The sequence below is a fragment of the Struthio camelus genome, chromosome 12 (genome assembly GCF_040807025.1).
Source record: "Struthio camelus isolate bStrCam1 chromosome 12, bStrCam1.hap1, whole genome shotgun sequence".
In the NCBI taxonomy this organism is placed as follows: Eukaryota; Metazoa; Chordata; class Aves; order Struthioniformes; family Struthionidae; genus Struthio; species Struthio camelus.
In genome coordinates this window covers 26,820,245-26,846,623 of record NC_090953.1, presented here as the reverse complement: position 1 = coordinate 26,846,623, position 26,379 = coordinate 26,820,245, and the positions used below count along the sequence as shown (strand labels likewise).

At 58.2% G+C, this 26,379-nt stretch overlaps 8 non-coding genes across 8 annotated transcripts; 2 read left to right on the top strand and 6 right to left on the bottom strand.

Annotated features, from left to right (window-relative positions):
* The first annotated feature begins 297 nt into the window (after positions 1-297).
* TRNAS-AGA (transfer RNA serine (anticodon AGA)) lies at positions 298-379 on the top strand. Its single transcript has one exon. It is a non-coding gene; the product is annotated as a tRNA-Ser (tRNA).
* Positions 380-1,045: 666 nt separating this feature from the next.
* On the bottom strand, positions 1,046-1,117 carry TRNAC-GCA (transfer RNA cysteine (anticodon GCA)). Its single transcript has one exon. It is a non-coding gene; the product is annotated as a tRNA-Cys (tRNA).
* Positions 1,118-6,857: 5,740 nt separating this feature from the next.
* TRNAQ-CUG (transfer RNA glutamine (anticodon CUG)) lies at positions 6,858-6,929 on the bottom strand. Its single transcript has one exon. It is a non-coding gene; the product is annotated as a tRNA-Gln (tRNA).
* Positions 6,930-7,430: 501 nt separating this feature from the next.
* Positions 7,431-7,502, bottom strand: TRNAG-UCC (transfer RNA glycine (anticodon UCC)). The gene has a single exon. It is a non-coding gene; the product is annotated as a tRNA-Gly (tRNA).
* A 9,382-nt stretch (positions 7,503-16,884) lies between these two features.
* Positions 16,885-16,966, top strand: TRNAS-AGA (transfer RNA serine (anticodon AGA)). Its single transcript has one exon. It is a non-coding gene; the product is annotated as a tRNA-Ser (tRNA).
* Positions 16,967-17,632: 666 nt separating this feature from the next.
* Positions 17,633-17,704, bottom strand: TRNAC-GCA (transfer RNA cysteine (anticodon GCA)). Its single transcript has one exon. It is a non-coding gene; the product is annotated as a tRNA-Cys (tRNA).
* Positions 17,705-23,444: 5,740 nt separating this feature from the next.
* On the bottom strand, positions 23,445-23,516 carry TRNAQ-CUG (transfer RNA glutamine (anticodon CUG)). Its single transcript has one exon. It is a non-coding gene; the product is annotated as a tRNA-Gln (tRNA).
* Positions 23,517-24,017: 501 nt separating this feature from the next.
* Positions 24,018-24,089, bottom strand: TRNAG-UCC (transfer RNA glycine (anticodon UCC)). The gene has a single exon. It is a non-coding gene; the product is annotated as a tRNA-Gly (tRNA).
* Between the last annotated feature and the right edge of the window lie 2,290 nt (positions 24,090-26,379).

Here is a 26,379-nt window from a genome sequence, read left to right as displayed (position 1 = left end):
TTCCTTTTCTCCCCTCCCGCCATGGGGATGCCGGAGGGAGAGTGAAACCATCCTCCAGCATCAGCATATCCCAGAGGCCAGCCTGACAACCAGGCACTGGGAGCTGCAGCCATCGCCCTGGCACCATGTCTCTCAAGGCCTCTCCAGCACTGGCTGCAGGGGCCTCTGGTGCCTGACTGCGTGGTGTCCACAGAGTGGAAAGGACATGCCCCAGCACAGCCTGGCCCTCAAACTCCCCGGGAGCCAGGTGCCTCAGCACAGGGCACCCGCTCACTGCTGCAGAGCAGTTTGGGGCAGGTAGTTGTGGCCGAGTGGTGAAGGCGATGGACTAGAAATCCATTGGGGTTTCCCCGCGCAGGTTCGAATCCTGCCAACTACGGGGTGCCATCTCCTTTTGGGCTGCCTGGAAAGGCCACGCTCCAGACCAGCCCTGCGGGTACGGAGGGTCCCTCCAGCTGCGCAGCTGCACAGCAGCACAGCAGCATGTCAAGCCCGGTCACACAGCAAAACACCCACCCTCCCTCTACGGCTCTGCTCGCTCCTCCCCCCCCCCCAACTTCCTGCAGTCCTGGCAGGCACAACACACCTTTCCCAGGTGCGAAAGGATGAGATGACAAAGGGTGCGTTTAGCCTGTTTAGCCTTTAAGCTCCACTTTATGGGAAAAAAGCCGGTGGAAGCCAGACTCAGCGTTAACTGGTGACGTTGGGAGACCTTCCCTCTTGTGTCACAGACCCTGACCTGTGTGCTAGACAAGGGCAGGAGGTTTCCCGGTGGGTTTCTCTCAGCTCATGCCCTCCAGCTCCCGACAGAGCAGTGGCAGCACAGCCCCTGGGAAGGAAGAGGGGCTGCTCTTGCCCTCCCTGGGAGGTGCAGCACCTTAAGGAAAGGGGAAACCCCAAGGGTGTCATGAGGCGAGAGCCCAGAGAACGAGAAGCCGAGCCAGGTCCATGCTGGGCTGTTTGTCCCCCACAGCCTTCCCACTGAGGGATGGGGAAGCAGGCCGCCAAGGCACAGGAGAAGCTCCAGGAAGAAAAGCAGCAGTGGAGGGGGCACCTGGAGTTGAACCAGGGACCTCTTGATCTGCAGTCAAATGCTCTCCCACTGAGCTACACCCCCTGCATCATGCACACCACTGCTGGACTCCCCATGCTCACGTCTGCACGCCCAGCCTTGTCCCTCTTGCTTTTGCTTTTTGCCTCCTCTTCCTGGCTGCTCCCCGCTCTGGCGTGTGCATGGGACAGGCAGCCAGCAGCCACAGCCACAAACAGCTGGCCCACACACCAGCTACCTCTTCCTTCGCCCTCACCAACAGGCTCTACCACCTCAGCCTGCACGCAAGCCACGGCTTCCCTGCTGGGAGCTGCGAGCAAGCACAGCCCAGGCAAGGGCAGGGCCCTTGGCAACCAGGCCCCGTCCCACAGTCTCCAAACAGGCTCCACAGTTCCTGGCTTTGCTGTAGCTTTGCCATATTCCTGGCCGGCCCTGCGAGCCCCTGTAGCAAATGCAGGCTGGGCCCTGTTCTCCCAGCCATCGCTGGCTCAAGGCCTCTGACCCTCCTGCATGTCTGCCCTGTGAGCCCTTGTCCCCCTCCTCCTCAGTGCAGCGGGAAGTGACGCTGTGGTAGAGACAACCCGCTCATGATGAGAAGTGGACAAAATCTTCTGTAGCAGCCCAAGGAGGTTTCCAGGTCACAGACTCCCTTTCCTCATGGGGACGTCCAGCTCCCCAGCCTCTGCCACGAGGGCAACATGCTGGGACTCAGGTAACCCCTGGGGGCTTGTGGAGGGAGTCAGGGATGACTGCTTAGCACAGGAGGTGAAAACAGGGACAGGCGAGAAAGCACAAATAGAGCCTCACTGTCCAGGCATACCGCAATGGTGGTAGGAAAGGCAAAGCTTGGCCTGCGTTGGAACTGGCAGGGCACATCAAGGACATAAAGAAGAGCTTTTACCGCTGCAAATGCTGTTGCTACCGCTGTTCACCTTGAGCCTAGCAAGGCCTTTGTCAAGGCCTTGTCTCTCACAGCATCCTTCGAGCCAGACCGGTGAGTTACAGCCTGGAGCCTGACGACGCTAATGTGAGGGGAAAATGGGGTGGACCGTTGGGCTCAAAGGCCTTTACTCAGTGGGAAAAAGGGCCATCTGGCGACTGCTTCCTAGTGGCCTCCCTCAGGGATCAGTCCAGATGCCAAAAAGCTTTAGGCTTTTTATGGGCGACCTGGACAGTGGGACAGAGGGGCCTTTCAGCAGGTTTGTACAGCAGGCCAGACTGGGTTCTGTTCCCTCAGGACAAGTGCAATGGCAACAACCTGGAGAGAGCTAGTGGCAGAGGAAGAGGCTGAGGGTCAGGCCTGCAGCACAGGCCATATGAGGAAGGTTGAAGGCATTGTTTTTGTGGCGCCTGGAGGGGAGAAGGCAAGGAGGGGAGGAGGGGATCACACTGCCATCTCCCACCAGCTACAGCGGGTTATGGAAAAGGCAGAGCCAAGCTCTCCTCAGAGGTGCACAGCAAAACAGCAAGGGGCACAGTTCCAGGTGCAACCAGGGAGATGTCAACTGTCTCTTTGGAAGAACAAGTCACAGGGAGCACGGCACAGCCCTGGAAGAGGCTGCCCATGGGAGAGTGGCGTCTCCCTTCATTGCAGCGTTCAGAAGCTGGCCGGGCAAGGCCCTGAGCCTCCTGATGTCGCTGGGAAGTTTGGCCTGATTGGAACGGGGCGTTGGCCCAGAGGGCCGCCAGAGATCCCTTGCAACCTGAAACAGTTTGGGCTGCACTGAGTCACGCAGGCCCTGGACCAGCAGCAGAAAGGCAACAGCTTTAAAGGCAGGAGCAGGAGATTGCATAGTGGCACCAGTTGTTTCAGGAAACGTCCCTCAGGAAGGAGGCAGTTGTGGAGGAGCGAGGCCAAAAACCCTGGTATCGCTGGCACGCCTGAAGCCAGGACACCGTCTCCACCCAAGTCAGCAGCACACCGACGCACGTTTCCCTGGAGTTTGGGGGTTTTCCCCGCTCTTCCACGTTACGAGGGCTCCCATGTGTTCCGGGAGGCTGAGTCAAAGCCTATTTGGAATTAAAATGCCTTGAGTGGGCCACTCCATCCACGGCCCAGGAAAAACATCTGTGAGCTTTTGCCTCACTGCTCTGACCCACTCCTAAAAAAGCAGGCCATCCAGGCTTTTGGCCCTGGGATGAACTTGCTAAGGAAAACGGGTCAATTTGGGTGTGGAGTCCCTTTCAGGGAAGGGCACAGGAACCTCTTTGGTCACTGTCCCACGCCTCGGTTCTGCACTCCCCAGTCAGAGCCCCGGGCTGGCAAAGCATGAAGCCCCCGTCAAGTTCTCTAAGGACATACCCATGGAGATCCCCAGGAGTGACTGTCTGCCCTTCCTCCCTTGCAGGGACCTGCCTTGCTCTCTGCCCTCCTCTTCCTCGTCCAGAACCTGCTATCGTTCCCTGGGCCCTAGGCAGTGGAATCTGGCTCTGGTGTGGCCTGACTAGCGCCAGCAATGTCCTCAACTCTGAATACTGGGAATGTTCCCCAAGTTTCCCTGGGGAACGAGGTCAGCCACACCCCACTTCTCCTCTTCCTGTGGGCTGGATTGCTGTCATGGTGGTGACACAACTTTGATACGCGGGCTGCCTCAGCTTGGCAGGTGAATGGAAATGTTTAGGGACTTTACCTCTTTCCCGTTTCAAGGGGGTAGTTGTGCGCAGTTGGGAAGGCGAGGGTTCTTTCAGGCAGAAGGGGGAGATCTGTGTTCAGCTGCAGGGATGCCTGCACACAAGAATCTGCGCCTCCAGCGGATCGTCCCTAACCAAATAGCCAAGTGCATCCTCTGCCACCTTGAACGCAGCTTGAACTGTTTGTTTTGGCAATCTGGTACGACCAGCCTGTCCACCGGTGCTTGAAACCCACCGTAATGGGTCGTATTCCAAAAGTGGGTCAGCGTCCCTGTGCTGTGTTACTCGGAGGGCGTGGGAGCTTGTATGCGCGCAGTGTGTTGTTAAGAGGTGATTGCTGTGACTTCTGTTCAGCCCAATCTTTTTCTGCTGTGACAATCTGATCAGTTTCCATCCTTGCTGCTTCACCCAGAACTGCACCCGGACCTGGGGCAATAAGCAGTGGGTTAGGCAAATCTTTGCTGCCAGGCCCTCAAATCCAGCCTTAAGGTGAGATGTAACGCTTGTTGTGCATTTTAAGAAAACCAGCCGCAGGCCCCTCGGGGACACGCAGCTAGAACTGGATTTTGGAGGGCACAGAGAAAGATGAGGAAAGAAAAGAAAGGCTGATCTGGTGGGGGTCTTGAAAGGGCTGGAGGCCTGAGCGCACTGAGTTCCCAGCTCCACCTCACAGAGCCAGGCCTCGCCATGCTGCCTCTGGCTCTGCTGCACTCTGAGCTCCTCGAGAAAGAGCTCGTGCTCGTCCGCTCTGCTGAGTCTCCTGCTGACGGCAGGACGGTTTGGGGGTTAGGAATTGCTGTAGGTAGGATGTGATTGCCACAAGGTAGAGCTGGAATGGGAAAAGGCAAACGCTTTGCATGCCGCTTGTCCTGGGGAAACGGGCAATTCTCTGTGCCTCACTCAACCCAGGAAACATGTGTCTTGGTCTCTGTGCTGCTTTTTTTCCTTTTTTCCTTCCTGCTCATTAAAGATGTTGTGCAGCATAGCTGGAGACTCGTGGTGGTGTTTCTTTCTCCGCCAGCCTCCGTTAGCCACCCGCTCTGCACAGGAAAGCATTCCCCCCTGTCCTGAGCTTACCTCTCTCTGCCAGAACCTGAGGAGGGAAAACCAAGGATGGAGAATCCACAACCTCTCTGGGCCACCTGTTCCAATGTTCAGCCAGCCTCACGCTAAAGAAGCATTTTCTCACGTTCAAGCTGAATTTCCCGTGTTCAGTTTGTGTGCGATGACTCTTGCCCTGTCAGTGGGCACCACCGAGAAGAGGGGCACCACTCCCTTGGTCTGTCTTCGTTCGACCCTCCCGTTGGATAGTTATACGCACTGGTAAGATGCCCCGTGAGCCTTCTCTTCTCCGGGCTCAACAGTCCCGACTCTCTCAGCCTCTCCTCATATGAGAGGTTCTCCAGGCCCCTAATCATCCTTGTGCCTCTTTGCTGGACTCGTGCCGGTAGGGCCCTCTCTTTCTTCCACTGCGGAGCCCAGAACTGGAGACCGCGCTCCAGATGTGGCCTCTGGAGCGCTGAGTAGAGGGGAAAGCACCACTTCCCTTGACCTGGTGGCAACACTCTTCCTCACGCAGCCCAGCCTACCGTGGGCCGCCTTTGCCACAAAGGCACGTTGCTGGCTTGTGGTCAGCTTGTAGGGTGCCAGGACCCCCAGGTCTTTTCTGCAAAGCTGCTTTCCAGCAGGTCGGCCCCCACCATGTACTGGCGCCTGGGGTTATTCCTCCCCGGGTGCCTGGGGTTATTCCTCGCCGGGTGCAGGGCGTTGCACTTTGCCTTGCTGAACTTCCTGCGGCTCCTGTCTGCCCGTTTCTCCAGCCTGCCGAGCCGACAGTCCGGGCCTTGTCTCTTTTTGCTAAGACAGGTGGTTACTTACAGGAGGCACTGGAGGCAAGAAGCACCGGGGCTGCTCAGGAGCAAACCAAGGCCTCGTACTTACAAGCATGCAGCCAAACACCAAGCCACATCCCGTGTCACTGTTCAGTCCCCCAGTTCATGCATTACTCTTCCCAAAGCTGTACCACCCACATCTCCCAGCAGGGACTGCTGCTCGAGTTACACCATCTTTGCAGTAGGTGGAGCTCTTCTGCGGACTCAGGGCTGTTGCCTCTGCCTTCCCTCTCGGGCCAGTCCGCACCTGGCAGCAAGTGAACAGGGCTCTTCAAAGTGTCCTTCCTCCCTCTGCAGGAGCCCCTGGGCATCTGCATGCCAGCTGCCCTTGCAGGGACTCCACTGGTGCCGTCATGTTTCTGGTTCCAGCAGTTAGGGGCTCTGTCAGCTCCCCAGGAGCTTGGTATCTCACGGGCACTTATTTCAGAGCAGAGCTGTTGTGTCCCGGAAGGCCTTCAGCACTTGAGGCAGCAACGTGCCCTTGCAGCAAAGGCGGCTGGCAGCATCCTGGGCTGCGTTAGGAAGAGCGTTGCCAGCAGGCTGAGGGAGGTGTGATCCTTCCCCTCTGCTCAGCACTGGTGAGAGCACATCTGGAGTGCTGTGTCCATTTCTGGGCTTCCCGGTACGAGAGAGACAAGGCCACACTGGAGTGAGCACAGCAAAAGGCCACAGAGAAGGTCAAGGGCTTGCGCCATCTGTCATACCAGGAGAGGCTAACAGAGCTGGGATTGTCTAGCCTGGGGAAGAGAAGGCTAAGGTTGGGGTGGGGGTGGGGGGGAATCTTATCAATGTGTATAAGTACCTGAGGTGGTGGACGAAGAGGGGGAAGAGGGAGTAGAGAAGAGAGAGCCAGCCGCTTCTTGGCGGTGCCCAGGGACAGGGCAAGAGGCAGTGGGCACAAGCCATGAAGTACATGACATTCCACTTAAACACACAGAACCCCCCCCTGTTTTACTGTGCGGGGCTGTCAAACATGGGAACAGCTTGCCCAGAGAAGCTGTGGAGTCTCCATCCATGGAGATTTTTCAAAACTTGACATCACAGGGCCCTGAACAGACTCCTTTTCTTGACCCTGCTTTGAGGAGGGGTTGGACTAGATAGTCTGCAGAAGTTCCTTCCCACCTCAGCTGTTCAGTGATCCTGTGACCCTCTGCCCAAACCCAGTGCCAGGGGCACGAGAAGAGGGAAGGAAGACCGGAGTGCGTAAAGCAGTCTACCCAAGAGCAACGCAAGGGTGTAAAATGCAGTCAGCTGAGGCAGGCCCTCAGTGAAGCAGAAGCCTGAGGTCCCACTGAGACTTGAACTCAGATCGCTGGATTCAGAGTCCAGAGTGCTCACCATTACACCATGGGACCGCCTGGACACCTCTTCTTGCCGCTCTGTCGCTATAGCAGGGCTGAGCCACATGGTCCTGGCTGAGCCAGGGGCTTTCTGCATCTCCCCAGCAACGCCCATGCACAGCCTTTCTGCAGGCCCTTGAGGCACCATGCAGTCAGAAGCGGGCCCTTCAGGAGAGCAGCAGAGCCCTTTGCAGAAGCCTGTCATGCTTCTAGCAAAGGAGGTAGCACCTTCATTCTGGGGCGCTTCCTTCTGCAGGGCTATGCCTCGGGGGGCAGGGCAAGCAGCCTGGAAGCTGTGCTCGGCGACAGACCTGCTGCTTTGGCCAAGGCAGGCATTGCTGAAGGAGGAGGGGGCCCCTGTCTCTCCTGGGCTCTGTGGGGTGCCTCACCCTGCCTGTGCATGCAGCAAGGGGAGTGGCTCCCCGAGGGAACATGAACCTGTTGGGGAAACCTGGGCTTTTTTCTGGCAGGAGGTGGAAGGGCCTCTGCAGGCGCCTGGGAGAAGAAAAGTGCATGTGCGTTGGCCAGGAATCGAACCCGGGTCAACTGCTTGGAAGGCAGCTATGCTCACCACTATACCACCAACGCACGCAGACCTATGCCTGCCTCCTGCTCGTCCCAGGCACTCTCTGACCCTCGCTGAGCTTTCAAGACTATCCCGGGAGTCTGAGAGGGGAGAAAGATGCAGCAGAAGGAAAAAGAATAGGAAGCAGCATTGCCCTGCCCCTGCCTCTTCTCCTGATGCTGCAAAAACTTGCAGAAGTTTCCACAAAGGATGCCTCCCTTCCCATCACAGAAGCACGTGCATCTCAGCTCTGGCCCCGTGGGAAAAACATGCCCCTGAGAAGAAAATCCATCCGTCCCCAGAGGAGAGCATGTCTCTGTCAGGAAAGGTGTGAGCCTGTGTGGCTGGGAAAGGAGAGAGGGGGTTTGCACGCGCCCTGGCGACTCTGGGGGGAAGCTGAGGGTGACTAGAGGGATGGAGGGTTCACCGGGCACGCTGTTCAGCTGGAGGGACTGTGGCTGTGAGGCTTTGTCCAGGGCTGGAGCCTGGTCGCTCCAGGCAGCCCAAAAGGGGACAGGTGCCCCATAGTTGGCAGGATTCGAACCTGCGCAGGGAAACCCCCATGCGTTTCACGTCCATCGCCTTCCCCACTCGGCCACAGCTTCCTGCCCCAAACCTCTCAGCAGCAGTGATCACGTGCCCTGTGCAACTCGTCCGGCCTGCTGCGAGTTCCAGGGCCAGGCTGCACTAGGGGGATGGGGGGGGGGGGAGTTCTCCTTTGCACTCTTTGGACACACCACAGCTGGGCACGCACAGACCCACAGACGAGCGCATTCAGACGTGGACAGCAGGCAGGAACATGAGGGCTGCAATACACCCCAACAGAGGCACCACACCTGGGACTCCAGGGGAAGTGTCTCACTTACCTCCCAGTGCCTGCTGTGGAGTGAGGCGGACTGGACAGAAGGTGCCACCAGATGCCCAGCCCTGGGGAGGAAGCAGAGCTGGGGAAATCCTGGACAAAGACATTCTGGGGTAATTATACTCCTTACAGTCTTATTTCCCTGCTGCTATGCAGGAACAGGCATCCACAGTGATATTTTTCCTTCCCCTTGCGTCAGCCTGAGAGGAAGCAGTGCCCAGCTCTGCGCTCCTCTGGTTCCTGCACATGCAGGAGGCCTGGGTTTCCTTCCCACCCAGGAAGACTATGGGCTCCGTGGGGAGGGGGCGCACCTCTGGGCCCCAGGCCAGAGAGCCTGGACACCGTGTTGAACACAGCTGTGGGGACACCGCGTTGGACACAGCTGCCAGTCAGCTCACCAGCAAGGCCAAGGAGCCCTGACACGCCTGCACGGCAGGTGGGCCTGGAAGGCACATCTGAAGCAGAGCTTTGTCAAGGCAGAGAAGTCCAGGGCCCTGGGAAAGAGGGCACTGCCAGGAAAGCACCTGGGAATCGTTGCTCTAGCCTGCACCAGTTCCTTCCTAACATCACTTAACTCCTGCCTTCCTCTGCCCTCCCTGCTCCTACTTCCTCCAGCACTGGTTTGCACTAAAGCACCGCAGCTGCTGTCTTTGGTGAGCACAGGGCAGTTTGCAAGAGACAGAGCCAGTCCCTGAGTCCTTCCAGGTGATGGGGCTTTCCCCCTTGGCAGGGTGCCCTGCCACAACTCAGTCATGTGGGGCAGCAAGGGGCCAGCAGGGTTGACTTGGTTTGGGGCTTCCTCCTTCCCTTGCTGCGGACTGAAATGGAGGTGCCCAAAACGTCCTTGGGATGGCAGCAAGAGAGCATCCATTGGGCTCAGGGGTCACTCTAGCGCAGCTCTTCAGGCTTGGCCTGGGCAGCGGCTCTGAGGAAGTGTGTCAGCAGCAGGTCACCAGCAGAGGTGGAACCTGCCTCTCCAGGGCAGAAAGCCACCGGGGGCTCCCAGGGCTCACCAAGCCTGCACAAGGAAAGCACTGTGTGCAGGAGAGGCACGTGACTCCAGGTGGAGGGGAGCCTTTTCCTGGCTAGGAGAGCATCAGACACTCATCCACTCGTTGGGAAGCAAGCGCTCCCAGCACAATGCAGGCAGGCAGGCTGCCCCCTGGCTCTGGGGTTTCTGTCCTCCCCTGCAGAGGCAGCTCAGTTGGGCAAACACAAACTCCCCGCTTTCCCCTGGGTCTGTGCCAGGCAGGAGATGGCGTCATAAGGGCAAACCAAGGCGGCTTCAGCCCGGGCCCACGGCCTTGGGGCTTCCCGGGGGAGACTTTTTTCCTCCGTGGGACCAGGCCCAGGCAGGAGGAACGGCAACCCCCCGAGCCCAAGAGCTGGCACGGTCAGTGCCTGGGAGTGGCAGGGAGGGCCCTGCCATCTCCCCACAAAGCTGCTGGGGGGAGCAGAGTGGCGCAGCGGAAGTGTGCTGGGCCCATAACCCAGAGGTCGATGGATCGAAACCATCCTCTGCTATGGCCCTTTTGCCCCACCCCGCCCCCCTGAGAGGTGGGGCCTCTCACTTTGGGCACGTGCACCAGCACTCCCCGCAGTGCTGCGCTCCAGGTCTCTGGCCAGGGCTGGTTGGTGGCTGTGCCACTCCTCAGCCCCTTGTCTGTGCTCCTCCTGCGTTCTCCTTTGCTTTCTCAGCATCTTCTCCCACCTTCTCCTTTGCTTTCTTAGCATCCAGGCCTCCAAAAGTGCCCCCGAGGGGCAGAGACTGCTGTGGTTCACAGGCAGTGGACCACAGAGAGGTCCCCCCACAAGAGTGTGGGTGTCCTGGGCACAAAGCTGTTTCTCCCTTCCCTTCAGGGAGCTAAATCCACAGCTTCCTGATGGCAGGACCCTGCCCTTGCCTTTGTTGAACTTCAGGAGGTTCCTCTCCGCCCAGCTCTCCAGCCTGTCCTGGTCCCTCGGAACGGCAGCACTGCCTTCTGGTGTGTCAGCCACTCCCCCACAGTTTAGTATCCTCAGCAAACTTGCTGCGGGTGCACTCTGTGCCTTCGTCCAGGTCATCGATGAATACGTTGAACAGGACTGGACCCAGGACTGACCCCTGCGGGACAGTGCGAGCTACAGGCCTCTGTGCCACTGACCACAACCCTCTGAGCTCGGCCATCCAGCCGGTCCTCAGGCCACCTCACTGTCCACTCATCCAATCCACACTTGCTGAGTTTACCTATGAGAAAGTGATGGGAGACAGTGTCAGAAGCCTTGCTGAAGTGCAGGGAGACAGCATCCACTGCTCTGCCCTCATCTACCCAGCCAGTCAGGCCATCAGAGAAGGTCAAGCATGATTTCCCTTTGGTGAACCCGTGCTGACTACTCCTGATCACCTCCTTGTCCTCCACATGCTCAGTGAGGACCTCCAGGATGTAGTTGAAGAAGCCCTTCTGGTTGTCCTTGGCATCCCTTGCCAGATTTCATTCCAACTGGGCCTTAGCCTTCCTCGTCGCATCCCTGCACACTCTGACAACGTCCCTGTATTCCTCCCAAGTGGCCTGTCCCCTTTTCCACATTCTGTAGACTTCCTTCTTCTGTTGGAGTTCTGCCAGGAGCTCCTTGCTCATCCATGCAGGTCTCCTGCCCACTTTGCTGGACTTCCTACTCAAGAGGGATGCACCCGTCTTGAGCCTGGAGGAAACGATGCTTGAATATTAACCGGCTCTCCTGGACCCCTCTTCCTGCTAGGGCCCTACCCCATGAGATTCCCCTGAGGAGGTCCCTGAAGAGGCCAAAGTTAGCTCTCCTGAAGTCCAGGGTTGTGATCTGACTTATATTACTTATTGCCCTGCTTCCTCCTCGTAGGAGCCTGAACTCCACTACAGCCAAGGCTGCCCCCAGCCTTCACAGATCCAACCAGGCCTCCTTTGTTTGTTAGCACAAGGTCAAGCAGCACACCTCTCCTTGTTGGCGTCTCCACCACCTGTGTCAAGAAGTTATCATCAGTGCTCTGCAGGACCCTCCTCGACTGTTTGTGCCTAGCTGTGCTCTCTTCCCAGCAGATGTCAGGGTGGTTGAAGTCTCCCGGGAGAACCAGGGCCTCTGATCGTGAGGTTACTTCCAGCTGTCTGTAGAAGGCCCCATTGACTACTTCTTCCTGATCAGGTGGCCTGTAGTAAACCCCCACAACAGTGTCACCCATGTTAGCCTGCCCTTTAATCCTTACCCATAAGCTCTCAGCTTGCTCTTCATCCACCCCGAGGCAGAGCTCCAGACATTCTAGTTGCTCCCTCACATAAAGAGTAACTCCACAGCACCTCGCCTTCCTAGCCTGTCTTTCCTAAAAAGTGCATAGCCATCTTTCCTAAAAAGTGCATAGCCATCCATGACAGCATTCCAGTCACGTGAGCTATCGCACCACGTCTCTGTAACTGCAACGAGATCCTGGCCCTGCAACCGCACACAGATCTCTAATTCTTCCTGCTGATTCCCCATGCCGCGTGCATTGGTGTACAGGCATTTCAGAGAGCCAAATGGGGCATGCAGGCTTCTCAGGAGAGGTGCAAGAGGATGCTCCATAGCCATGTCCCGCGCTGTGCCCCTGGCTGCATGCACCCGCTGGAGGCATCCTGACTTGAGCAGTGTTTTACTGACTATCCTGTCTCTATAACACTCCCCTTCCCCCATCTTGCCTAGTTTAAAGCCCTCCTTGCCAGGCTGGTCAACCTGTTGGCAAAGACACGCATGCCCCACTTGGTGAGGTGGATCCCAGCTCTCTCCATCAGCTCTCTCCATCAGCTCTCTCCATCAGATCTTCAAACAGGGTCCCACGGTCATAGAAACCAAAACCCTGCTGCCAACACCAGCGGTGCAGCCAGTTGTTAACTGCAGCGTTAACTCAGTGAGCATTGAAGCCGTGTGGAGCAGGTGCCCAGAGAAGTTTGGACTCTCCTTCCGTGGAGAGCAAATTCAAAATGTGTCAGGGCCAGGCACTGAGCGACCGGCTCCAGCTTTGGCACTAGTCCTGCTTTGAGCGGGCAGTTGAATTAGAGGCCTCCGGAGATCCCTTCCAGTCTGTCTCGTTCCACGAATTCCCAGCTCCCAGAGAGCGCTGCACTCTCCTCCCTCCTCTGCACCACGGCAGCAAGTGAGCCTCTTCCCCACAGGAACTGGAGCTCAGTCGTTGCTCAGCGCTTGGCTCATGTCCTGTCCTTTCTCTTTGACTCCCCAGCCCCTTCCCCCCCCACACACACTCCTTCAGACTGCCACAGCCTCCCTCCGGGGGTTACTGTGGTAGAGCCCTCCCTACGCAGCCCTCCAGTCCCCAACCAAGGCAGAAGGAAGCCCTCTTGCTTCCCCAGGAACTGGCCATGGGGCGGCATTGCGGGCAAAGTCTTTGGCTTCTCAGTTCATCAGCCTTCAAAGCGCGTGGGTGTGACGCGCCACTAGAGGGGTGTCTGGGATTCTTTCGGATTCCCGAGTTAGCTGCGCTGAACCGGGGAGATTGTCATTTGTCAAGGGTGAGAATTTATTAGAGATGGGAGGTTATAACAAAGCTAAAAGTGCAGTGTAGTATAGCGAGAAATATAACAGAACTGAAAGTACATATACTTATCAGAGCTGTACGGTTAAATCACGGGTGCACGGTGGTACGGTGACCGCTCTCGCCCCTCACGGGCCACCCCTCCGGTACAGTTTTCCCCGGATTCTCCTCACCACGCTGTTGACATTAGGGGCATCCCCACTGACGGGTGGGTCCTCGGGTCTGCAGGCCAGCGGACCATGGGTCCAAGTCCGCAACAAACCCATGGGGCTTCCTCTCTTTTACACCCAGTCGAAACAACGCCAGCCCACAGGTATACAAAAGCTGTATGGCTCTAGTCAATAGCAGAGTGCATACCAACAGGTAACCTCGTGCCCAGCCCAGCCCTCGTACCCAGCATGGGTAGCAATTGTTGGTAACGGTACGCCCAGTAACAGGTCGTTCTGTGGGGGATGGCTCCACAGCCCCTAGATGTTTGTGGTGTGGGTCTGCGGTGTCACTTCTCCTTCATGTGGTCTTGTCAATCATGGGGTGGTTAGAGGGTGTGCCCCCAGGGTGCAGCAACCCCACAGCCATGGTGCACCTGGGGTTCGCTAACTCCTGGGGAGCACCCCAGAGCAAACCCCTCTTCTATGGGCTACACCATCCGGAGTCCCACACTTGCCTGTGTGGCGCCTGCCGGTGGGAAAGACATGCGTACTCTTGCCATGACTCAGGAGCACCGTGACAGCATGTTGGCTTGTCCAGAGCAAGAATACAGAGCTCAGGTGTGCTGAAATCAAATCACAGCTCCAAGTCACACTTTTCTCTCCATTCCCAGGGAGAGAAAGACACCTATATTCTCCAAGGGCAGAGCTGGATTTTTCTGAGTCACTGCGCTGAGTTTCTGGGTTCTTGGAGAGCAGTGGGAGGGTGGCCTTGGGAGACTGTTCAATGAGACCACGGGGCTATGCTGGGCCCTCTTTCTGCCTGCTCCTGGCACTGCTGAGCAGAGAGAGGGACCCCCTCTGTCACAGCCCTGAGGGCACTGATAGGCTTCAGTGCCCTGACCAGCCTCAGCTCGGACCTCCCCCCCCCACCACCATGCACCCTCTTCCTGTGGGCCCAGGAGCCCCATTTAAGCTCAGCCCTAGGCCTTTCCTCTGGCTGCGCTATGTTGTGGGAGTACTAGTCTCTGGCTCTGTCACGGCCATGTCCCTGCCTAGCCATGGACCCCATTGATCTGGACACTGACCCGCGGTCTGACGTCCCAGCCTGACCTCAGACCTGCCTTTTCACCATGGACCTGCCTGGTGATCACTGGACTGCGTCTGACCCTCACCACCCTTGCCAGACCCGATTCTGACCCTGACCCTGAGCTGCAGATTTACTTCCCAGCTTGACCTCGGACCTGCCTCATCACCAGGTGAACTTCCCTGGTGATCTGTACTCTTTGCTGAGCCTCGCTAGCATCTCCAGGCCTGCCCTGTTTGCCTGGCTTGGTGGCGGTGGGAAGGGACCCTGGCAGGCAAGGTCCTTGCCCAGCCAGTCGTGTTATCGCACCCGGCTCCCCATCCCTTAGGGATCAGCCGGCGCTTGCTGCTCCCGGACACTCAGGCTCCTCCTCTAAGAGGCTGGAGCAGCACGGGGTCTGAATGGTGAAAAGCTTTTAAAGAAGCTCTGAAGGTGCCCCTCTCTTTCCACCTTGGTTTTGTCTACAGTACAGGAAAACAGTGACAGATACCGCACAAAAAGCCACTTCTTGGAAGCTGTTCCCCTCCATTTCTTGGTTCTGCAGAGTGGCCTGCAGTGCTCCAGCTGTTGTAAATTCAGCTGCAGAGAGCCTAACGGAGCTGGCCCCTGACCTGCCACCATGGTGCCTGTGTCAAGGGGTCCGGTGGCCTCCCACTTGCATAACCAGGGGGGCACCCAGACCCACATCCTGAGGCAGCAGGAGGTCAGTAAGCCCGCAGTTTCCTGTCGGCTTGCGGAGATGTTTGAGGCTAGCAGAGCATATTTTGTGCATGCGCAAGTCAGGGCTTGTCTGAAAGCGTGGCTCACTCGCTTGCTCACCCAGCGCACGGTGTTTGGCCCTGCAGAAAAGCCAGCTGGACAGGAAAGCGCCCTGCAGAGGCGAAAGCCGCTCTGTTTCTGGCCATGTCCTCTCTCTGCTTCCCTCGTGCTTTCTCCGGTGCTTATGTGGGCCCATGATGAGTGCAGCTTCACGGAGCTGCACCGGGAGAAAGTAACTCCCCACGTAAATCAATGGTTCCCAACCAGCATCACCCTCTACACCAGCTCCCTGTCAGGAGAGTGTCAGAGCCAGCGTGAGGGACAAGGTGGGATTGGGACAGAGGGGCATGTGGCCATCCCTTTCAGCAGCAGCTACTTGTGGGACTGGCACAGCCGTAGCATGGCCTTATCCCGTAATAGCAGGGCTCACCGTTTCAGGAGTCGCTAGTGATAATCGCTCTCGTTGAGCCAAGCTTGCCTGTACAGTCTCTGCAAGCGTGTGCGTGTGTGTGTGCGCGCGCGCATGGGTGGGCGGGGGCAGGAGGTGGGGAGGGGGCCTTGGCAGTGTTCCTTTACAGTGCAAGAAGGGAGATGTGCCCACAGGCTCCATTTGCACCCCAAGCTGTGTGGGGAGGGGATGGCCACACAGGAAAACCCAGAGCCAGGCGGGGGGGCTGTCCATGGTGCCTAATCTACACTCCCAGCCCTAACACACTGCCCCCGCCCACCCAGAGCATCCAGGGGGCTGGGACATTTCTGAGGCAGGAAAAGGTGGCCCTGAGAGGCCCCGCATGGGCAGCTCTGTGGCACCAGCAGAGAGGGCACCCCAAGGCTGGTGGTCTGAGCCCACCGCAGGACGCCGTCCTGCTGGCAGCGGAGCTGGGGAGGTGGTGCTTCCTGACCCACCAGGTTCTGCCCAGCTTGCCCTTCCCCAGCCCCCAGCCAGGCTGGCTTTGGAGGCGGGCAGGAAGAGGAGAGCAGGGGCAGAACTGGGGCCAGCAGGAAGGCTGTGGGGCAGCGGGCACTTCTGTGCCTGAGATGAGCACAGCTGCCTGCCAAGCAGCTGGTCTGCGCTTGACTCCTGGCCATGATAACCTCCACCCTCAGCAGCTCTGCCACTTCAGTGCCTTCCATGTGCTTTTGCCAAGGCAGGCATTGCTGAAGGAGGAGGGGGCCTGTCTCTCCTGGGCTCTGTGGGGTGCCCCACCGTGGCTGTGCATGCAGGGAGGCTGCAACAAGGGGAGTGGCTCCCCTCAGGGGATGAGAGCTTGCTGGAGAAAGCTGAGCTGTGTTCCAGCAGGAACTTCCCTGAAGGAGGTGGAAGGGCCTCTGCAGGCACCTGGAAGAAGAACGTTTTGTCCGTGTTGTCTGGGAACAAAACCTGTCCTGCACTGCTTGGAAGGCAGCTACGCTCACCATTGCACCACCAGCACATGCGGACCCAGGCGTGCCTCCTGCTCCCCACAGCTCATGAACTGGCTCTGCCTCCTCCTTCCAGCCCCCCTGCACACACATTTCCTCCTCTCACAGTCTCTCCAGGCTCTTCCTCATCACCTCAAAACCCTCACACCTGGGGTGGGGGGGGAGGCCGCAGCTGGGCCATGGCTTCCTTGCAGTCTTTCCCCTTCCACTCCTACTCCTGGGCTCTCTGCTTTCTCTTCCTTCTTATACACCTGACACATTTCCTCTCCACCATCACTGGATGCCTCACACTGCTCCCTTCCTTTTCTCCCCTCCCGCCATGGGGATGCCGGAGGGAGAGTGAAACCATCCTCCAGCATCAGCATATCCCAGAGGCCAGCCTGACAACCAGGCACTGGGAGCTGCAGCCATCGCCCTGGCACCATGTCTCTCAAGGCCTCTCCAGCACTGGCTGCAGGGGCCTCTGGTGCCTGACTGCGTGGTGTCCACAGAGTGGAAAGGACATGCCCCAGCACAGCCTGGCCCTCAAACTCCCCGGGAGCCAGGTGCCTCAGCACAGGGCACCCGCTCACTGCTGCAGAGCAGTTTGGGGCAGGTAGTTGTGGCCGAGTGGTGAAGGCGATGGACTAGAAATCCATTGGGGTTTCCCCGCGCAGGTTCGAATCCTGCCAACTACGGGGTGCCATCTCCTTTTGGGCTGCCTGGAAAGGCCACGCTCCAGACCAGCCCTGCGGGTACGGAGGGTCCCTCCAGCTGCGCAGCTGCACAGCAGCACAGCAGCATGTCAAGCCCGGTCACACAGCAAAACACCCACCCTCCCTCTACGGCTCTGCTCGCTCCTCCCCCCCCCCCAACTTCCTGCAGTCCTGGCAGGCACAACACACCTTTCCCAGGTGCGAAAGGATGAGATGACAAAGGGTGCGTTTAGCCTGTTTAGCCTTTAAGCTCCACTTTATGGGAAAAAAGCCGGTGGAAGCCAGACTCAGCGTTAACTGGTGACGTTGGGAGACCTTCCCTCTTGTGTCACAGACCCTGACCTGTGTGCTAGACAAGGGCAGGAGGTTTCCCGGTGGGTTTCTCTCAGCTCATGCCCTCCAGCTCCCGACAGAGCAGTGGCAGCACAGCCCCTGGGAAGGAAGAGGGGCTGCTCTTGCCCTCCCTGGGAGGTGCAGCACCTTAAGGAAAGGGGAAACCCCAAGGGTGTCATGAGGCGAGAGCCCAGAGAACGAGAAGCCGAGACAGGTCCATGCTGGGCTGTTTGTCCCCCACAGCCTTCCCACTGAGGGATGGGGAAGCAGGCCGCCAAGGCACAGGAGAAGCTCCAGGAAGAAAAGCAGCAGTGGAGGGGGCACCTGGAGTTGAACCAGGGACCTCTTGATCTGCAGTCAAATGCTCTCCCACTGAGCTACACCCCCTGCATCATGCACACCACTGCTGGACTCCCCATGCTCACGTCTGCACGCCCAGCCTTGTCCCTCTTGCTTTTGCTTTTTGCCTCCTCTTCCTGGCTGCTCCCCGCTCTGGCGTGTGCATGGGACAGGCAGCCAGCAGCCACAGCCACAAACAGCTGGCCCACACACCAGCTACCTCTTCCTTCGCCCTCACCAACAGGCTCTACCACCTCAGCCTGCACGCAAGCCACGGCTTCCCTGCTGGGAGCTGCGAGCAAGCACAGCCCAGGCAAGGGCAGGGCCCTTGGCAACCAGGCCCCGTCCCACAGTCTCCAAACAGGCTCCACAGTTCCTGGCTTTGCTGTAGCTTTGCCATATTCCTGGCCGGCCCTGCGAGCCCCTGTAGCAAATGCAGGCTGGGCCCTGTTCTCCCAGCCATCGCTGGCTCAAGGCCTCTGACCCTCCTGCATGTCTGCCCTGTGAGCCCTTGTCCCCCTCCTCCTCAGTGCAGCGGGAAGTGACGCTGTGGTAGAGACAACCCGCTCATGATGAGAAGTGGACAAAATCTTCTGTAGCAGCCCAAGGAGGTTTCCAGGTCACAGACTCCCTTTCCTCATGGGGACGTCCAGCTCCCCAGCCTCTGCCACGAGGGCAACATGCTGGGACTCAGGTAACCCCTGGGGGCTTGTGGAGGGAGTCAGGGATGACTGCTTAGCACAGGAGGTGAAAACAGGGACAGGCGAGAAAGCACAAATAGAGCCTCACTGTCCAGGCATACCGCAATGGTGGTAGGAAAGGCAAAGCTTGGCCTGCGTTGGAACTGGCAGGGCACATCAAGGACATAAAGAAGAGCTTTTACCGCTGCAAATGCTGTTGCTACCGCTGTTCACCTTGAGCCTAGCAAGGCCTTTGTCAAGGCCTTGTCTCTCACAGCATCCTTCGAGCCAGACCGGTGAGTTACAGCCTGGAGCCTGACGACGCTAATGTGAGGGGAAAATGGGGTGGACCGTTGGGCTCAAAGGCCTTTACTCAGTGGGAAAAAGGGCCATCTGGCGACTGCTTCCTAGTGGCCTCCCTCAGGGATCAGTCCAGATGCCAAAAAGCTTTAGGCTTTTTATGGGCGACCTGGACAGTGGGACAGAGGGGCCTTTCAGCAGGTTTGTACAGCAGGCCAGACTGGGTTCTGTTCCCTCAGGACAAGTGCAATGGCAACAACCTGGAGAGAGCTAGTGGCAGAGGAAGAGGCTGAGGGTCAGGCCTGCAGCACAGGCCATATGAGGAAGGTTGAAGGCATTGTTTTTGTGGCGCCTGGAGGGGAGAAGGCAAGGAGGGGAGGAGGGGATCACACTGCCATCTCCCACCAGCTACAGCGGGTTATGGAAAAGGCAGAGCCAAGCTCTCCTCAGAGGTGCACAGCAAAACAGCAAGGGGCACAGTTCCAGGTGCAACCAGGGAGATGTCAACTGTCTCTTTGGAAGAACAAGTCACAGGGAGCACGGCACAGCCCTGGAAGAGGCTGCCCATGGGAGAGTGGCGTCTCCCTTCATTGCAGCGTTCAGAAGCTGGCCGGGCAAGGCCCTGAGCCTCCTGATGTCGCTGGGAAGTTTGGCCTGATTGGAACGGGGCGTTGGCCCAGAGGGCCGCCAGAGATCCCTTGCAACCTGAAACAGTTTGGGCTGCACTGAGTCACGCAGGCCCTGGACCAGCAGCAGAAAGGCAACAGCTTTAAAGGCAGGAGCAGGAGATTGCATAGTGGCACCAGTTGTTTCAGGAAACGTCCCTCAGGAAGGAGGCAGTTGTGGAGGAGCGAGGCCAAAAACCCTGGTATCGCTGGCACGCCTGAAGCCAGGACACCGTCTCCACCCAAGTCAGCAGCACACCGACGCACGTTTCCCTGGAGTTTGGGGGTTTTCCCCGCTCTTCCACGTTACGAGGGCTCCCATGTGTTCCGGGAGGCTGAGTCAAAGCCTATTTGGAATTAAAATGCCTTGAGTGGGCCACTCCATCCACGGCCCAGGAAAAACATCTGTGAGCTTTTGCCTCACTGCTCTGACCCACTCCTAAAAAAGCAGGCCATCCAGGCTTTTGGCCCTGGGATGAACTTGCTAAGGAAAACGGGTCAATTTGGGTGTGGAGTCCCTTTCAGGGAAGGGCACAGGAACCTCTTTGGTCACTGTCCCACGCCTCGGTTCTGCACTCCCCAGTCAGAGCCCCGGGCTGGCAAAGCATGAAGCCCCCGTCAAGTTCTCTAAGGACATACCCATGGAGATCCCCAGGAGTGACTGTCTGCCCTTCCTCCCTTGCAGGGACCTGCCTTGCTCTCTGCCCTCCTCTTCCTCGTCCAGAACCTGCTATCGTTCCCTGGGCCCTAGGCAGTGGAATCTGGCTCTGGTGTGGCCTGACTAGCGCCAGCAATGTCCTCAACTCTGAATACTGGGAATGTTCCCCAAGTTTCCCTGGGGAACGAGGTCAGCCACACCCCACTTCTCCTCTTCCTGTGGGCTGGATTGCTGTCATGGTGGTGACACAACTTTGATACGCGGGCTGCCTCAGCTTGGCAGGTGAATGGAAATGTTTAGGGACTTTACCTCTTTCCCGTTTCAAGGGGGTAGTTGTGCGCAGTTGGGAAGGCGAGGGTTCTTTCAGGCAGAAGGGGGAGATCTGTGTTCAGCTGCAGGGATGCCTGCACACAAGAATCTGCGCCTCCAGCGGATCGTCCCTAACCAAATAGCCAAGTGCATCCTCTGCCACCTTGAACGCAGCTTGAACTGTTTGTTTTGGCAATCTGGTACGACCAGCCTGTCCACCGGTGCTTGAAACCCACCGTAATGGGTCGTATTCCAAAAGTGGGTCAGCGTCCCTGTGCTGTGTTACTCGGAGGGCGTGGGAGCTTGTATGCGCGCAGTGTGTTGTTAAGAGGTGATTGCTGTGACTTCTGTTCAGCCCAATCTTTTTCTGCTGTGACAATCTGATCAGTTTCCATCCTTGCTGCTTCACCCAGAACTGCACCCGGACCTGGGGCAATAAGCAGTGGGTTAGGCAAATCTTTGCTGCCAGGCCCTCAAATCCAGCCTTAAGGTGAGATGTAACGCTTGTTGTGCATTTTAAGAAAACCAGCCGCAGGCCCCTCGGGGACACGCAGCTAGAACTGGATTTTGGAGGGCACAGAGAAAGATGAGGAAAGAAAAGAAAGGCTGATCTGGTGGGGGTCTTGAAAGGGCTGGAGGCCTGAGCGCACTGAGTTCCCAGCTCCACCTCACAGAGCCAGGCCTCGCCATGCTGCCTCTGGCTCTGCTGCACTCTGAGCTCCTCGAGAAAGAGCTCGTGCTCGTCCGCTCTGCTGAGTCTCCTGCTGACGGCAGGACGGTTTGGGGGTTAGGAATTGCTGTAGGTAGGATGTGATTGCCACAAGGTAGAGCTGGAATGGGAAAAGGCAAACGCTTTGCATGCCGCTTGTCCTGGGGAAACGGGCAATTCTCTGTGCCTCACTCAACCCAGGAAACATGTGTCTTGGTCTCTGTGCTGCTTTTTTTCCTTTTTTCCTTCCTGCTCATTAAAGATGTTGTGCAGCATAGCTGGAGACTCGTGGTGGTGTTTCTTTCTCCGCCAGCCTCCGTTAGCCACCCGCTCTGCACAGGAAAGCATTCCCCCCTGTCCTGAGCTTACCTCTCTCTGCCAGAACCTGAGGAGGGAAAACCAAGGATGGAGAATCCACAACCTCTCTGGGCCACCTGTTCCAATGTTCAGCCAGCCTCACGCTAAAGAAGCATTTTCTCACGTTCAAGCTGAATTTCCCGTGTTCAGTTTGTGTGCGATGACTCTTGCCCTGTCAGTGGGCACCACCGAGAAGAGGGGCACCACTCCCTTGGTCTGTCTTCGTTCGACCCTCCCGTTGGATAGTTATACGCACTGGTAAGATGCCCCGTGAGCCTTCTCTTCTCCGGGCTCAACAGTCCCGACTCTCTCAGCCTCTCCTCATATGAGAGGTTCTCCAGGCCCCTAATCATCCTTGTGCCTCTTTGCTGGACTCGTGCCGGTAGGGCCCTCTCTTTCTTCCACTGCGGAGCCCAGAACTGGAGACCGCGCTCCAGATGTGGCCTCTGGAGCGCTGAGTAGAGGGGAAAGCACCACTTCCCTTGACCTGGTGGCAACACTCTTCCTCACGCAGCCCAGCCTACCGTGGGCCGCCTTTGCCACAAAGGCACGTTGCTGGCTTGTGGTCAGCTTGTAGGGTGCCAGGACCCCCAGGTCTTTTCTGCAAAGCTGCTTTCCAGCAGGTCGGCCCCCACCATGTACTGGCGCCTGGGGTTATTCCTCCCCGGGTGCCTGGGGTTATTCCTCGCCGGGTGCAGGGCGTTGCACTTTGCCTTGCTGAACTTCCTGCGGCTCCTGTCTGCCCGTTTCTCCAGCCTGCCGAGCCGACAGTCCGGGCCTTGTCTCTTTTTGCTAAGACAGGTGGTTACTTACAGGAGGCACTGGAGGCAAGAAGCACCGGGGCTGCTCAGGAGCAAACCAAGGCCTCGTACTTACAAGCATGCAGCCAAACACCAAGCCACATCCCGTGTCACTGTTCAGTCCCCCAGTTCATGCATTACTCTTCCCAAAGCTGTACCACCCACATCTCCCAGCAGGGACTGCTGCTCGAGTTACACCATCTTTGCAGTAGGTGGAGCTCTTCTGCGGACTCAGGGCTGTTGCCTCTGCCTTCCCTCTCGGGCCAGTCCGCACCTGGCAGCAAGTGAACAGGGCTCTTCAAAGTGTCCTTCCTCCCTCTGCAGGAGCCCCTGGGCATCTGCATGCCAGGTGCCCTTGCAGGGACTCCACTGGTGCCGTCATGTTTCTGGTTCCAGCAGTTAGGGGCTCTGTCAGCTCCCCAGGAGCTTGGTATCTCACGGGCACTTATTTCAGAGCAGAGCTGTTGTGTCCCGGAAGGCCTTCAGCACTTGAGGCAGCAACGTGCCCTTGCAGCAAAGGCGGCTGGCAGCATCCTGGGCTGCGTTAGGAAGAGCGTTGCCAGCAGGCTGAGGGAGGTGTGATCCTTCCCCTCTGCTCAGCACTGGTGAGAGCACATCTGGAGTGCTGTGTCCATTTCTGGGCTTCCCGGTACGAGAGAGACAAGGCCACACTGGAGTGAGCACAGCAAAAGGCCACAGAGAAGGTCAAGGGCTTGCGCCATCTGTCATACCAGGAGAGGCTAACAGAGCTGGGATTGTCTAGCCTGGGGAAGAGAAGGCTAAGGTTGGGGTGGGGGTGGGGGGGAATCTTATCAATGTGTATAAGTACCTGAGGTGGTGGACGAAGAGGGGGAAGAGGGAGTAGAGAAGAGAGAGCCAGCCGCTTCTTGGCGGTGCCCAGGGACAGGGCAAGAGGCAGTGGGCACAAGCCATGAAGTACATGACATTCCACTTAAACACACAGAACCCCCCCCTGTTTTACTGTGCGGGGCTGTCAAACATGGGAACAGCTTGCCCAGAGAAGCTGTGGAGTCTCCATCCATGGAGATTTTTCAAAACTTGACATCACAGGGCCCTGAACAGACTCCTTTTCTTGACCCTGCTTTGAGGAGGGGTTGGACTAGATAGTCTGCAGAAGTTCCTTCCCACCTCAGCTGTTCAGTGATCCTGTGACCCTCTGCCCAAACCCAGTGCCAGGGGCACGAGAAGAGGGAAGGAAGACCGGAGTGCGTAAAGCAGTCTACCCAAGAGCAACGCAAGGGTGTAAAATGCAGTCAGCTGAGGCAGGCCCTCAGTGAAGCAGAAGCCTGAGGTCCCACTGAGACTTGAACTCAGATCGCTGGATTCAGAGTCCAGAGTGCTCACCATTACACCATGGGACCACCTGGACACCTCTTCTTGCCGCTCTGTCGCTATAGCAGGGCTGAGCCACATGGTCCTGGCTGAGCCAGGGGCTTTCTGCATCTCCCCAGCAACGCCCATGCACAGCCTTTCTGCAGGCCCTTGAGGCACCATGCAGTCAGAAGCGGGCCCTTCAGGAGAGCAGCAGAGCCCTTTGCAGAAGCCTGTCATGCTTCTAGCAAAGGAGGTAGCACCTTCATTCTGGGGCGCTTCCTTCTGCAGGGCTATGCCTCGGGGGGCAGGGCAAGCAGCCTGGAAGCTGTGCTCGGCGACAGACCTGCTGCTTTGGCCAAGGCAGGCATTGCTGAAGGAGGAGGGGGCCCCTGTCTCTCCTGGGCTCTGTGGGGTGCCTCACCCTGCCTGTGCATGCAGCAAGGGGAGTGGCTCCCCGAGGGAACATGAACCTGTTGGGGAAACCTGGGCTCTTTTCTGGCAGGAGGTGGAAGGGCCTCTGCAGGCGCCTGGGAGAAGAAAAGTGCATGTGCGTTGGCCAGGAATCGAACCCGGGTCAACTGCTTGGAAGGCAGCTATGCTCACCACTATACCACCAACGCACGCAGACCTATGCCTGCCTCCTGCTCGTCCCAGGCACTCTCTGACCCTCGCTGAGCTTTCAAGACTATCCCGGGAGTCTGAGAGGGGAGAAAGATGCAGCAGAAGGAAAAAGAATAGGAAGCAGCATTGCCCTGCCCCTGCCTCTTCTCCTGATGCTGCAAAAACTTGCAGAAGTTTCCACAAAGGACGCCTCCCTTCCCATCACAGAAGCACGTGCATCTCAGCTCTGGCCCCGTGGGAAAAACATGCCCCTGAGAAGAAAATCCATCCATCCCCAGAGGAGAGCATGTCTCTGTCAGGAAAGGTGTGAGCCTGTGTGGCTGGGAAAGGAGAGAGGGGGTTTGCACGCGCCCTGGCGACTCTGGGGGGAAGCTGAGGGTGACTAGAGGGATGGAGGGTTCACCGGGCACGCTGTTCAGCTGGAGGGACTGTGGCTGTGAGGCTTTGTCCAGGGCTGGAGCCTGGTCGCTCCAGGCAGCCCAAAAGGGGACAGGTGCCCCATAGTTGGCAGGATTCGAACCTGCGCAGGGAAACCCCCATGCGTTTCACGTCCATCGCCTTCCCCACTCAGCCACAGCTTCCTGCCCCAAACCTCTCAGCAGCAGTGATCACGTGCCCTGTGCAACTCGTCTGGCCTGCTGCGAGTTCCAGGGCCAGGCTGCACTAGGGGGATGGGGGGGGGGGAGTTCTCCTTTGCACTCTTTGGACACACCACAGCTGGGCACGCACAGACCCACAGACGAGCACATTCAGACGTGGACAGCAGGCAGGAACATGAGGGCTGCAATACACCCCAACAGAGGCACCACACCTGGGACTCCAGGGGAAGTGTCTCACTTACCTCCCAGTGCCTGCTGTGGAGTGAGGCGGACTGGACAGAAGGTGCCACCAGATGCCCAGCCCTGGGGAGGAAGCAGAGCTGGGGAAATCCTGGACAAAGACATTCTGGGGTAATTATACTCCTTACAGTCTTATTTCCCTGCTGCTATGCAGGAACAGGCATCCACAGTGATATTTTTCCTTCCCCTTGCGTCAGCCTGAGAGGAAGCAGTGCCCAGCTCTGCGCTCCTCTGGTTCCTGCACATGCAGGAGGCCTGGGTTTCCTTCCCACCCAGGAAGACTATGGGCTCCGTGGGGAGGGGGCGCACCTCTGGGCCCCAGGCCAGAGAGCCTGGACACCGTGTTGAACACAGCTGTGGGGACACCGCGTTGGACACAGCTGCCAGTCAGCTCACCAGCAAGGCCAAGGAGCCCTGACACGCCTGCACGGCAGGTGGGCCTGGAAGGCACATCTGAAGCAGAGCTTTGTCAAGGCAGAGAAGTCCAGGGCCCTGGGAAAGAGGGCACTGCCAGGAAAGCACCTGGGAATCGTTGCTCTAGCCTGCACCAGTTCCTTCCTAACATCACTTAACTCCTGCCTTCCTCTGCCCTCCCTGCTCCTACTTCCTCCAGCACTGGTTTGCACTAAAGCACCGCAGCTGCTGTCTTTGGTGAGCACAGGGCAGTTTGTAAGAGACAGAGCCAGTCCCTGAGTCCTTCCAGGTGATGGGGCTTTCCCCCTTGGCAGGGTGCCCTGCCACAACTCAGTCATGTGGGGCAGCAAGGGGCCAGCAGGGTTGACTTGGTTTGGGGCTTCCTCCTTCCCTTGCTGCGGACTGAAATGGAGGTGCCCAAAACGTCCTTGGGATGGCAGCAAGAGAGCATCCATTGGGCTCAGGGGTCACTCTAGCGCAGCTCTTCAGGCTTGGCCTGGGCAGCGGCTCTGAGGAAGTGTGTCAGCAGCAGGTCACCAGCAGAGGTGGAACCTGCCTCTCCAGGGCAGAAAGCCACCGGGGGCTCCCAGGGCTCACCAAGCCTGCACAAGGAAAGCACTGTGTGCAGGAGAGGCACGTGACTCCAGGTGGAGGGGAGCCTTTTCCTGGCTAGGAGAGCATCAGACACTCATCCACTCGTTGGGAAGCAAGCGCTCCCAGCACAATGCAGGCAGGCAGGCTGCCCCCTGGCTCTGGGGTTTCTGTCCTCCCCTGCAGAGGCAGCTCAGTTGGGCAAACACAAACTCCCCGCTTTCCCCTGGGTCTGTGCCAGGCAGGAGATGGCGTCATAAGGGCAAACCAAGGCGGCTTCAGCCCGGGCCCACGGCCTTGGGGCTTCCCGGGGGAGACTTTTTTCCTCCGTGGGACCAGGCCCAGGCAGGAGGAACGGCAACCCCCCGAGCCCAAGAGCTGGCACGGTCAGTGCCTGGGAGTGGCAGGGAGGGCCCTGCCATCTCCCCACAAAGCTGCTGGGGGG